At 44.3% G+C, this 12,153-nt stretch overlaps 1 long non-coding RNA gene across 1 annotated transcript; it reads right to left on the reverse strand.

Moving 5' to 3' along the window:
* Positions 1-871: 871 nt before the first annotated feature.
* On the reverse strand, positions 872-2,236 carry LOC311602920. The gene is made up of 3 exons (XR_014780899.1): positions 2,155-2,236; positions 1,069-1,182; positions 872-911 (listed from the first exon to the last, which is right to left on the reverse strand). It is a non-coding gene; the product is annotated as an uncharacterized lncRNA (long non-coding RNA).
* Positions 2,237-12,153: the final 9,917 nt, after the last annotated feature.

A 12,153-nucleotide genomic window follows, 5' to 3' on the forward strand; every position in this document is an offset into this window, starting at 1 on the left:
ACCTCTGAGAAAAGCAGAAAAAAGGATCTTGCCACAATGGATCAACTTGTTGGCTCAAGTTAAAGGCTCCAGAAACCAAGGCGGGCAGCGCATGCGTTATCTTGAACTTCTTCAGGTGTGCCTGCTTGCTGTCTACCACTGGGAGGTGTGGGGAGAGAGAAGGGTAGTATCTCAGGGCCGGGTTCTCTGGGGAACATGGAAGGCCTGGCCTGAGGTGTGTGGGACACCCCTTCAGCTCTATCCCCCACTATCTCCCAGGCTTCCCAGGGGAGAGCAGCTACAAGCGCCAAAGCTTCCTCTTCCTAGAAGGAGAGGGCTGGCTCAGCCCAACTCTAGGCATTTTCGGCAAGCCTCAAGCTTCATCCACCATGGCAGCCCCTTTCCTCTAAATAGAAGTTCATCTGGGCCCAGCTCCCTGCCGACTTCCTGTTCCTGTCTTCCACTCATCTATTATTATTGCTATTGTTATTGTTGTTGTTGTTGTTGCTTTGGCTTTTGGAGACAGGGTTTCTCTGTGTAACCTTGGCTGTTCTAGACTAGCGTTCTTGACCAGGCTGGCCTCGAACGCACAGCGATCTGCCTCTTGAGTGCCCACTTATCCATTACTGTTCTTTCAAGTTGTCACTAAAGACCTGTAGACGCCTTCTCGTTGTCCATGACGCCCTTTCCTGCTTTTCCTCACGGACTCTTCTTTCTCTGTTGTGCGTCCTCTCCCTGGATCTGGCACTGTGGTCAAGCCTTCAGTTTATTTTATTTTTATTTTTATTTTTATTTTTATTTTTAATCTTCTGGATTTCCTTCATGTTCCAGGCTCTCTACTTCTGAGCAATGAATGTAACCCCTTCTCCCCGCCCCCCCCCAACTTCTCTGCTCTAAGAAGACATATTCTGTTCTTCTCTCCATGGTGTCACCTGCGGACAAAGAATAGTTGGACTCGAATAAGTCATCGTTTCAGCTCCAGTGTCACCGCCAGCCAGCTGTCATTAGCTGACCACCCTTTTCCTGCATCCTTCCCAGGCCCAGCAGGGAAGCCTTTGCGCTTTAATGGAAGCACAAACTTTCACCTACCCAATCCTGGAAGGTGGGGTTTGAGGCCGCCTGGGGGAGATGGAGTCCTGAGAGCTTCGGCTCAGTCTTGCCTAAGGCAGAACCGCCACCACAGTAGAAAAGAGGAGGTCCCATCTGAAAAAGGAAAACAGGTTCCCGCCAACTGCTGACGCCTAAGAGGTCCCCTCCCCTCCCCTCCCCTCCCCTCCCCTCCCTTCCCTTCCCCTCCCCTCCTTTCCCCTCCCCTCCCTTCCCTTCCCCTCCCTTCCCTTCCCCTCCCCTCCCTTCCCCTCCCCTCCCCTCCCCAACCTTGTACAATTCTAAGCTAGAATTTCCAAATAAGGCCAAGTATAAACGAACTCTTTGGCTCCGCCCCTTACTAGGTAAGTAGGAATCTGAGGCGCAAATGCTTAAAGGTGATGTCTGGACCAAGAAATGTGACACTGAGTCTTCCTGCGCACAGGACGTTTCTCAGGTTCTAGCTCAGTTACTGACGTGGTAGGTGGCCAGTAAATCTTTGAAGGACTGAATGTGAGACACAGGGCAACTCGGTGCAAGTGCACAGATCGGGAGAATTTTCACAGGCCAGGAGGCAGGCCCCTCTAGGGTGCTTACGAGAGTGAGGAGAAGTAGCCCAAGACTGCCATTTCCCTTAACTCCTCTTCCTCAGCCCAAGCCAGAGAGAGAGCGAGAGAGGGGGTAGGGGAGAGAGAGAGAGAGAGAGAGAGAGAGAGGGAGAGAGAGAGGGAGAGAGAGAGAGAGAGAGGGAGAGAGAGAGGGAGAGAGAGAGGGAGGGAGGGAGGGAGATTGGGATTGCTTCTCGGGGCCCAGCCCGAACAAGCAGCATTTCTAGAATCTGTTGCTTGGTGGTACCAGGTTCGAGAGTTCGGGTCCCCATTCAGGCACTGAAGCAGACCATGTCTCCAGCCTTATCTGTGCCCAACACCTTTACCCTCAGCCTGTGCACACACCTTTGTCCCACAGGCTAAGGTCTTCCGACCCTCCAATACCCTGATAAGCTTTTGGACTGTAAGCCTATGGATTCACAATCGCCTTCAGGGTCTTTTCCTTCCTCCCCTACTGGCCATGGTCTGGAAACTTCCCTACCTGGAAACTTCGATCCAGGATGAAGGCAGGAACCCTCTTGGCCAAGCCATCAGCAGCCAATCCATCCACACTGACGGTGTTTCATGCTCGGCCACTGCAGCATCAGGAAGAGTACTTAGGATGCTTATTTAAAAACCCTCCCCAAGCCCCTCCCAAGAAACACCACTTACTTCACCCCTGGACTGTACACTTTGAGTCCTCCCAGCTCTTCCAACATGATCTCACTGGGGTGAGTACCTGTTCCCTGCTCAAACCCTCCCACTGGGTCTCTGGGACCTGCAGGCTACCATCAGCAAGTTCCTTGTCTTCCTGCAGCCTTCTGTGAGAGAGGCAGGTTTGCGCTGGTCTCAGTACGTTTTCCTCAGGCTCCGGGACCCTTGGTTCCTGTTTGTTTCAGCACCCCAGCTCCCGAGACTCTCAGTCCATTTGGCCACGTGGTTTGAAACTTCTGTCCCTCTGTCCCTCTCAGCTCCTCCCCTTTAGACCTTAGCTCACTGCTTCTGTGCCCTGAATCCATACTGTTGAGGCCTTACCACCCGCACGGACACCCTCCTTTAACTCCCTTCCAGTGCCCAACCACCGGGCCTCTGACTTAGCTTAGCTACCGTCTACCTCCATGGACCCTGTGCCTCATTGCTACTTAATCTTGGAGTCTTCAAGGGTGTGACTTTTGTGTGTACCCCCAGTTCTCCACTCCCATCGCGTGGGTCCCTTCATTTTTCAGCACGCCACCCCCCTCTTAACCCTGCTTAGAATTCGCCACCATCACACAGGTCTCTCCCAGGCATGCTTAGCGTCCTTGCAATCCGGGGTTACTCATCTAGAAAAACCCTAACCTTGGCTCAAGCACAGTTTCACCGTGCTCATCAAATTCCGGGGTCACGGGTTCGCCTTTATACTCATGACCACAAAACACAGTAGACGCTTAGCTCTTCCTAGCTGTCATGGGACGATCCTCAGCAAGCACCCTGTCTTCCTCGAAAGGACGGTTAGTCAGTCCCTAGCCCTCTGGCCAAAAGTCTGACAACTTCTCACCCAGATCCCACCCCTCTGGCTCATGACCTTGTCTCATGCTTCTTGTGAAAAAGGAAAACGGAAAAGGATTCCTCATTTCTCTCAGCTCCAAAGCTTACCTCATAGGGGGGTAACATGGATAATTTTAATAAAAGCCGTGATTGGAGGCATTCTTAATGCGATTCCGGGGCCTTCAGGGGAGGGGCATGGAGGCAAAGTCTTGTATATCCCGGGCTAGCCTTCACTCACTGTAGCTGAGGGTAACTCTGACTTCCTGGTGATGGGGTTAAAGGCCTAGGCTATTATGCCCACATACTTTTTCTGGTTTTAGTGGAAATTTTATAGTTTTAACATTGAGTGTGATACTATAGGTGCTTGAAAGATTTTTTTCCCACAATCCTTTCTTATTTTTATTTATGTGTGCATGTGTGTGGCTGTCTGCAGAAGTCTGAAGAGGGCATTGGCTCCCCTGAAGAGGAGCTGGAGTTAAAGATGGTCATGAGCTGTCTGTTGTGTGTGCTGGGAGCCAAACTCGGGACCTCTGGAAGAGCAGCAGATGCCCTTAACCACGGAGCCATCTCTCCAGCTCCCCCATGTTACTTTGGAAGACAGTTTTCTGTGTTTCTTTAATCTGACACGAGCTGAATGTCAGATTAAGCACATTTTCTCTCCTGACTGATGAAACTAAGTAGAAAATACTACAATTCACTGGCCTTTGGGGAATCTTATTTGTTATGTTTTACCGTCAAAATAAAATTTCAGTAAAATACTTTGTATATTCATTCACCTGGGATTCTTCCCTGTAAATTCGGGAGTGGGGTGGAGAATGGTAGGTGGTGACTGAACCCAGGGCCCTGCCCAGATTCCATTTATACCTGACCCCTGAGCCACATCCTCAGTTCTCTCTTCTTTTTTAATCTATTTGTTGAAACAAGTAATTTATTTATTTATTTATTTTTCATTTCTAAAATGAAGCCTCTGTGTTAAAATGCTCTTCCCGGTGTCTTTTGCAAGGCGAAGGCTGTGGGGTCACTGACTGGCTTTCTTTCAGTCTTACTGGCTTATTTGTTTTTTTTTTTTTAAGTTTTTACTCATGAATCAATTCCTACTATTTACATTGTTCCAGGAATGCTCTCCATTCAGGCTTTCCAATTTGGCATTGCCATTTTTTTAAAACAATGTCTTTGATACAAGTGTGAGATTGAACCAAAGAACATGAGGGTTTATCACAGAGCCGGCATGCTGGCACAGCGCTAGTACTGGCTCTTCTGGGGGCCAAGGCGGGAGGACGGCAGCAGGGTCAGGCCAGCCTAGTCTACAGGATTAGTTTCAAGACAGCATGAGTAACTTGATAAGACCTGACCCCAAAAAGTCAAAAGAGTCTGGGGATATCTAACTTGCCTACATGTATATTTCCCTGGGGACCCCGGTTTGAACTCCCAGAACTACAGAGGAAGGAACTTACACAGGAAGAGCTGTGTTACTAGGGATCAAACCCAAGGCTTTGTACACACTAGGTAAATGCTCTAAGGCTGAGTTGTAACTGAAGGCCCAAAACTTCCTTCTGATAACAGTGGACTTGGAAAATCCAACCTACCCTCCCACTGTGAATAGATCCAGAATCAGACATCCTATTGGGTGCAGTGGCACACACCGATATAATCCCAGCACTCGGGGAGGCAGAGGCAGGCGGATCTCTCTGTGTTTTAGGACAGTCTGGTCTGCAAAGCAAGTCCAGGACAGTCAAAAGCTGTTACACAGAGAAACCCTGTCTTGAAACAACAACAACAACAACAAGCCAAAGGGGGAAAAAACCAACAAAAAGAATCAGACAGCCTCAGTAGCTTGGAACTGTAGTTGTTCATTCCTGAGCCCAGTAAAATGGTTGCAATCTGAGACAAACAAAACAGCATTCAACCAACGTTTATGAGATGAACAGAATCTCAGTTTTCAAATAAGGTAACTGTAGGTAGGAAAACGAAAACTGCAGGTTCACTTCATTCAAGAAATCCAGCTGCAAAATTCCTAAGCAAGGTTCAAAGCAAGCAGACTGCTGGCCTGGCATCCACGAAGCCTGAGCTTTACTCTTTAGTGCTGCACGTACAAAACAAGCGAGATATAGTTCAAAGAATATTGTTTTCAAGACATGGTTTCTCAGGCTGGCCTTGAACTCACAGCGATCCACCTGCCTCTGCCTGGAGAGTGCTGAGATTAAAGGTGTGCACCACCATCTCCTAGCTAAGAGAACTTTTTAAAAAGCCTCAAGAGCTTTCCCAAGACTGAGAAATGATTGAGGAACAAGGCAAATCTAAGAGTTGTAGCCACATGAAGACAGCCTTGTCCTGGGTAACAGGGTGACGGCTCCTGGCTACATTACAGAGCTGGGGGAAGGTGGTCAGAACGGAAGTCAAACACTGACCGGAAGCAGGTACTCTAGCCCCAACCCCTCTCATCGCTTTCAGGACGGAATAAGCTGCAGCCCACATCGCTGTCGTTTAGAGCTCATTGTATCTCAAGCCTTGAACTTGGGCTAACGTAACTCTGGTAAAGTTATCCATGTGGGAACCTGGCGGAAGCAATCAAGGAGTCACCGGAGAGGAAGAGAACATTATACAACATATTAAATGATTCCTCAACATATTTTGACATATTGAGAGTAACTACTCAAGAGCATGAGGAAACAGGAAAGTGAAAAGGCACAGAAGCGACAGATGTGGCCCCCTGACCTCTGGACGTTAGAACGAGATGGACTTGGTGATCTAATAATGAAGGTACAAAAGTAAAGATCAGAGCAGGAAAGAAGTAGAAAACAAACATGTGAAATAGAAGAACTAATCAAATTAAAAGTACCTCTTCGAAAAGACTGATACAAGATGGCTGTGGTGGCGCACGCCTTTAATCCCAGCACTCAGGAGGCAGAGGCAGGTGGATGTCTGTGAGTTCAAGGCCAGCCTGGTCTACAAAGTGAGTTCCAGGACAGCCAGGGCTATTACATAGAGAAACCCTGTCTTGAAAAGCAAAAACAAACAAACAAACAAACCAGAAAACCAACAAACAAAAAACACAAAAACAACAACAAAACAAAAAACAGACAAAAAGCACTAATACAATTGGGAAGCCTCCAGGTACATCAGCCCTGAGGCCTGTGAGCTGCGTGAACCCAGGGTGGCTGGTGGCTGTGACAATGGCCCAACACAAAGTCAGAGGTGGGTTCTGCGAAGCTTTTCTGAAACTCCATTGTGTATTAACTCAATAGATGACCATGTCAAGTTGTAACGGCAAGAGGCTGGACATGCCTATAGGGTCTAGACTATTAGAGACTGTATATAACAAAGAAAAACACACATGACAAGCATTCCAAATAAAGGGGGTGAAGTGTTATTTGTGTTCTTCAGCTATTACAAAGATAGTACAGGGACACTGTGAAAATTCTGTAAGCATATTTGAAATGATATGAAATAAACTCTTGGAAAATAGAATTTACTAAAACAGTGACACACACATTCACACGCAGATGCACATTCACACATACAATTCATTAGAAATCCTGAAATAAATCATAAACTACCAGGTAAAATGACTCTGCCAGTTAAAAATCTTTCCAAGGGGGCAACAAAGATGGTTGAGAGAGTAAAGGCGGCAGTGGCGGAACAGAAGGTCAAGGTCATCCCAAGCTACATGACAAATCTAAGCCAGCCTGGGTTACAGGAGCCACTGTTTAAAAAAAAAAAAAGAAAGAAAAATTACTACAAGCAATAAGATTTTAAAGAATCAAAACAGAAATAAATTAATACAATGCCAAGAAAGCTGTAAGACATTAAGAGACATTAAAGAATACTCAAAAATGAAAACAGTTAACATCTCCATAGACTGGGATATTTAATTCATCCAAAGCTATAGCAAAATCTGAGCCAATCTGATATGTTTCCCCTTTAAGAAGAGGCAACTTTATCTTTTTGTATGGCTGAACAAAAAGATGGTGTCTCTTTTTGTCCCAGTGTGGACTTGATTCTATGTCTCTGCATTGACCATTCTGGGTTAATGAGTTTGCTCTGGCATGCAGAACATCTCTGGATGTCATCCTTGGCTGCCTTTCCTCTCAGGTGAGTCCTGTGCTCTCTCTAGGGCATTCAGATATTTTCCATTTCCTTTTTCCTTTTTAATCACAAGTTGTCCAAAGTATACACATTTCAATCTGCTTTGCTTTTCTAAGGTCTCCTAAATTCTTTGAAAAAATTATGTCTACTCTATCCATCATCCATCCACCCATCCATCCATCCATATATCTATCCATCCATCTACCCATCTATCCACCCATCTATCCATCTATCCATCCATCCATCTATCCATCCATCTGCCTATCCATCCATTCATTATTTGTGTGTATCTGCGTGGGGCTGAGAGCAGCTCGCAGAAGTCAATTTTCTTCTTCCATCATGTGGATCCTAGGGATTGAACAATCGAGCTGTTAGATCAAGTGACAAGTGCCAGTTCCCACTGAGCCATCTCGCCTCCCGAGTGCTGGGATTAAAAGTGTGTGCCACCACACCTGTCTAAAAATGAATTTTTGTAATTTTGTTTTTTATGAGCAGTACAGACTGGAATAGAGCTCACTAAGGGGCCCAGGTTGGTCTTGAATTGCTAGCCCCACCCTCCCGAGCGCTTAGATTACAGATATGGGCCACTAGACCAACCTCACTCATGATAGCCTATAATTTTAGTATGTCTTTGCAGAAACTTTTTGTTTTATCTAGCTTATACCTAGAATGTACTTCTGCCCACATTTTGATCACCATTTAGTTTTTAAAAAACTTTCAGCTAGTACCTCTCAATTACTATTTCTCCATTATTCTTCCTTTCTCCCTTACCTGAATTCCTTTACGACTGCTCAGCAGACTCAATTTATACTGTGTCTTATTTGTTGTTCTTTAATTTAACTCTTTGCTTTTTTGTGTTAGGAATTGAATTTTCACAATTCTTTCTTGCAGTTCACCAATTGTCCCTTTAGCTGTCTCTGGAATGAGCCTTCTGTGTGTTTTCTTTAATTGATTATACATTTTTGATAATTTCTAATGTTTCCAATATCTACAAGAGCTTGTCTGAACTTTTGGAGTTAGGTTAGTATATTTCAGAGCCTTTTTACTGTCTAGAAAATAACTGCATATTATATAACACATTAAATTACACAATAAGTCCAAAGGGGTATGTCTTGATTACATATACTGAGATTTTAGTGAAAATATAAAATTTTATATCTGTATATATAATTTCACATTCACTCAAATTTTCCCTACCAAATAAATTCAGTTTAAATCATAATTTCACTACCAAATGAATCATAAAGAAATTTTAGTGTTTGAAGTTTTGGGGTTTCAGAAAATGGAGTAAGGTTATAAATATTGATTATTTCTTTCCTTTTTTGAGAGCAAGCTCACTATGTAGCCTTGGCTAGCCTGGAACTCACTATGTAGAGCAGGTTAGCCTCAGACTCAGGAATCAGCTGGATCCTGGGTGCTGGGATTGAAGGCATGTTCTCTGCCATGCCCGGCTTATTTTATTTTTTTAATAGCTACCCACAACTGCTTTATATTTGCCTATGTTTTTTTGATATCAATGAAAGCCATGTCTTATTTAGTTGCTTGAGCATCCTGAGGTTCTTATTTCAAAGTATTTACCAGATTATCTTAGAAAATAAACAGAAACAAAACATATTTTGGAAAAATATGAAGAAATTTGAAAAGAAAACATGAAAAAGCCAAAAAAAAAAAAAGATAAGAGATGAGAAATTTTGCAGTCTTAAAACAAAAATGGTACTGGGCCCTGTTTGGTGGCTGCCAGCCCAGCACTCTGGAGAGGGAGGCAAGAAGCACAAGAGTTAGAAGCACAAATAGTGGTCTGGGCATTTTTGTTTTACAAAGGAGAGTATATTTCAAGACTGTGGAGGGTTTCTTCTCTCTCTCTCTCTCTCTCTCTCTCTCTCTCTCTCTCTCTCTCTCTCTCTCTCCCCTCTCTCTCCCTCCCTCTCCCTCTCTCTCTCTCTCTCTTTCTCTTTCTTTCTCCCTCTCTCTCTTTCTTTCTCCATGGTTTATTACTTTGTTTATATTTTTTCTACAACAGGAATTCACTGTGTAATCCTAGCTGCTCTGATAGTCACTGTGTAGACCAGGGTGGCCTCACACATTTAAGCAATTCTCTGGTTTTAGTGTCCCAAGTCCTGGAGTTTCAGATATGTGCCACAGAGTCTAGCTTGTGAGGGGCTGTTAGGGACAATAAATAAATAACCCAAGTCAGGCGTGATAGCTCATGCCTGTAACTCCGGCACTGAGGAGGCAGAGGCATCCAGATCTCTGAGTTTGAGACCATCTTGGTCTGCAGAGTGAGTTCTATGACAACCAGGACTGCACAGAGAAACCCTGTCTCAAAATAAATAAACAAGCAAATAATAGATAGATAGATAGACAGACAGACAGACAGACAGACAGATGATAGATAGATGTAACCAGTAGCCTAGAAGTGCTATAGGTTGTTTTTTTAAATCTCTATTTCTTAAAATCCTTCTTTTTATTCTACATCCTTTCTTCTGAAACTTAATTGTCTGTATGTTGGATATTTGTCAGAGCGGCTTTCGTTATATACTTGTTTCTGTTTTTATCCTATTCATTTCTCACTTAGTAAACTTCAGCTTAGATTTTTTTTTTTTTAAATCATTGAGTTTCCCGAATCTGTCTTCTGTATGTGTCTAGTCTGTTGTTCAGCTTCACAATGAACAGATCTCGGTATTTTCTTGTGAGGAAAGTATTTCGTCTTCAGCAGGCACTCACCAAAGCTGGCTTTGTACCTATCCTAACTGATTACAGCTTAGTTTACTGACCATATGTCTGAGGGCTAGCCAATCAGCCTCTCCGAATAACCCATGTTTCTATGTCAAAGTCCAATCCTTTTCTAAGTGCATGCACCTCTAAGGATAAAACACGCCGTCTTATTTCTTCCCTTCCCATCCCCAGGCCCCGCGCCCTCTGAGAACAGGACGCACACTCATCTTTTTGCAGCAGCCTAAGTAACAGTTGTTAACTGCAGATACACATTTGGCAGTTTCCTGGGTGTTTTTTTTTTTCCTAGCTGATCTCATTCTCCTCTGACGATGCCTATCACCACTCACAATCTAACCACTGTCCATCCTGCTGTTGTATGAGTCATGCTTATTTATGGCTTCTTGTCTGCTAACACCATTGAGTACATCTTGGCTACTTACTTCCCTGTGTTTAAGATTCTCTTGATCAGTGTCCTCATTTTCCCCATTTTCTTGGACAGTCACTAACACCTCACTGCAGGCTGGACACACACAGTGGCAAACACAGTTTAGAGACTGGTTTGTGTTGTCTCTAAGTCAAGGGACAATGAACTATAACGCACAAGGCAGAATCCCTGGGTGCCTTTAGGACAAAGTTAAACCAGACTGCACCCATGGTGTTCATTTCCATACGTCTCTTTGACTTTTCCTGAGTGAGATGTCCAGGTGTTCAAGCCTGCAACAAGTGTCTTGGCTCCAGGCAGGCACTCATGGCTGGTGCACAGACAGTTCTGGGCAAGCAGATAACATCTGTCTGTTCTTTTTTTTTTCCCCCTTAAGATTTACATTAAAAATCAATACCCATGGGGTGCTGGTCACCCATGCCTTTAATCACAGCACTTTGGAGGCAGAGGCAGGTGGATCTCTAAGTTTAATGTCAACTTGGCCTACAGACCAGTTCCAGGACAGTAGGGCTACATGGAGAAACCTTGTCTCAAACAAAAAGACCAAAAAAACCCAAAACAAAACAAAACAAAAACAAAAAACAGAAAAAAACAAAAAGAAGAAAAAAAAAGAGAGAAACAAAGGAAAAAGATTTACATGCTTATACTATTTACTATCCAACCTAAAAAAATAATGGTCTTTTTTTTGTTCCTCAAAATTGTGTGTGTGTGTTCAATCTGATACTACTTTATGATCCTTTTACATTTTAGCCTTGTTTCACATGTACTAATGTTTTGTCGATATGTGTGTCTATGCCCTACATGTGTGCACTGCCTGCTGAGTCCAGGAGAGTTTGTTGAATCCCTTGGAACTGGAGTGAAAAGCAGTTGTGAGCCACCATGTGGGTGCTGAGAATCAAACCCTGGTCCCCTGAAAGAGCAGCCAGTGCTCTTAACCGCTGAGCCATCTCTCCAGCCCCCTACTTTATCATCTTAAAGAGGATAGAAAAGGATGAGTGAACCTTCAGGAAAACAGGATGAAAAAACATTGAGATAATGAAGAAGTACAAAGATTAGAAAATTGAAGAACTGGAACCGATGATGCAACATCCAGGATTTGGAAGCTACAGAAAGAATGCATATTATTTAACAAATTATCACTAATCAGAATCTTAAAATACCAGTAAAGATTCGCATCTTTCTCTCTTCCTGTGGCCTGGGATTCAGGAGTGACTGCGCAGTTCTAACTCAAGGTGTTTCATAAGGTTAAACTGGGTGTTGAGCAGGGATTGTTTGTCTCTTTAAGACTTGACTCTAGAGGGGTTCTGCTCGATCTATGACACCAACCAAGGACAATACGTGCAGTCATCATCAAACCCCTACTCAGATCTAGCCAATGGACAGGACAGTCTCCACAGTTAAGTGGAGACTAGGGACTGACTTTCACACGAACTCTGGTGCCCCATATTTGGCCATATCCCCTTGATGGGGAGGCCCAAGGGCACTCGGAAGAAGGATAGCAGACTATCAAGAAGAAATTTGATACCCTAGCATCATATTCAAGGGGAGGAGGTCCCCCTTAGTCACAGTCATAGGGAAGGGGAATGAGGTGAAAGCAGGAGGGAGGGAGGAATGGGAGGAGGCATAGGATGGGATAGCAATTGAGATGTAATATGAGTGATTTTATTTTTCAATTAAAAAAAAAAAGACTTGACTCTAGAGAACTCATGTCCAGTAGCTCGCAGGAGTAGC

Source organism: Acomys minous (genome assembly GCF_964271855.1).
Source record: "Acomys minous genome assembly, chromosome: 8".
NCBI classification, from domain to species: domain Eukaryota; kingdom Metazoa; phylum Chordata; class Mammalia; order Rodentia; family Muridae; genus Acomys; species Acomys minous.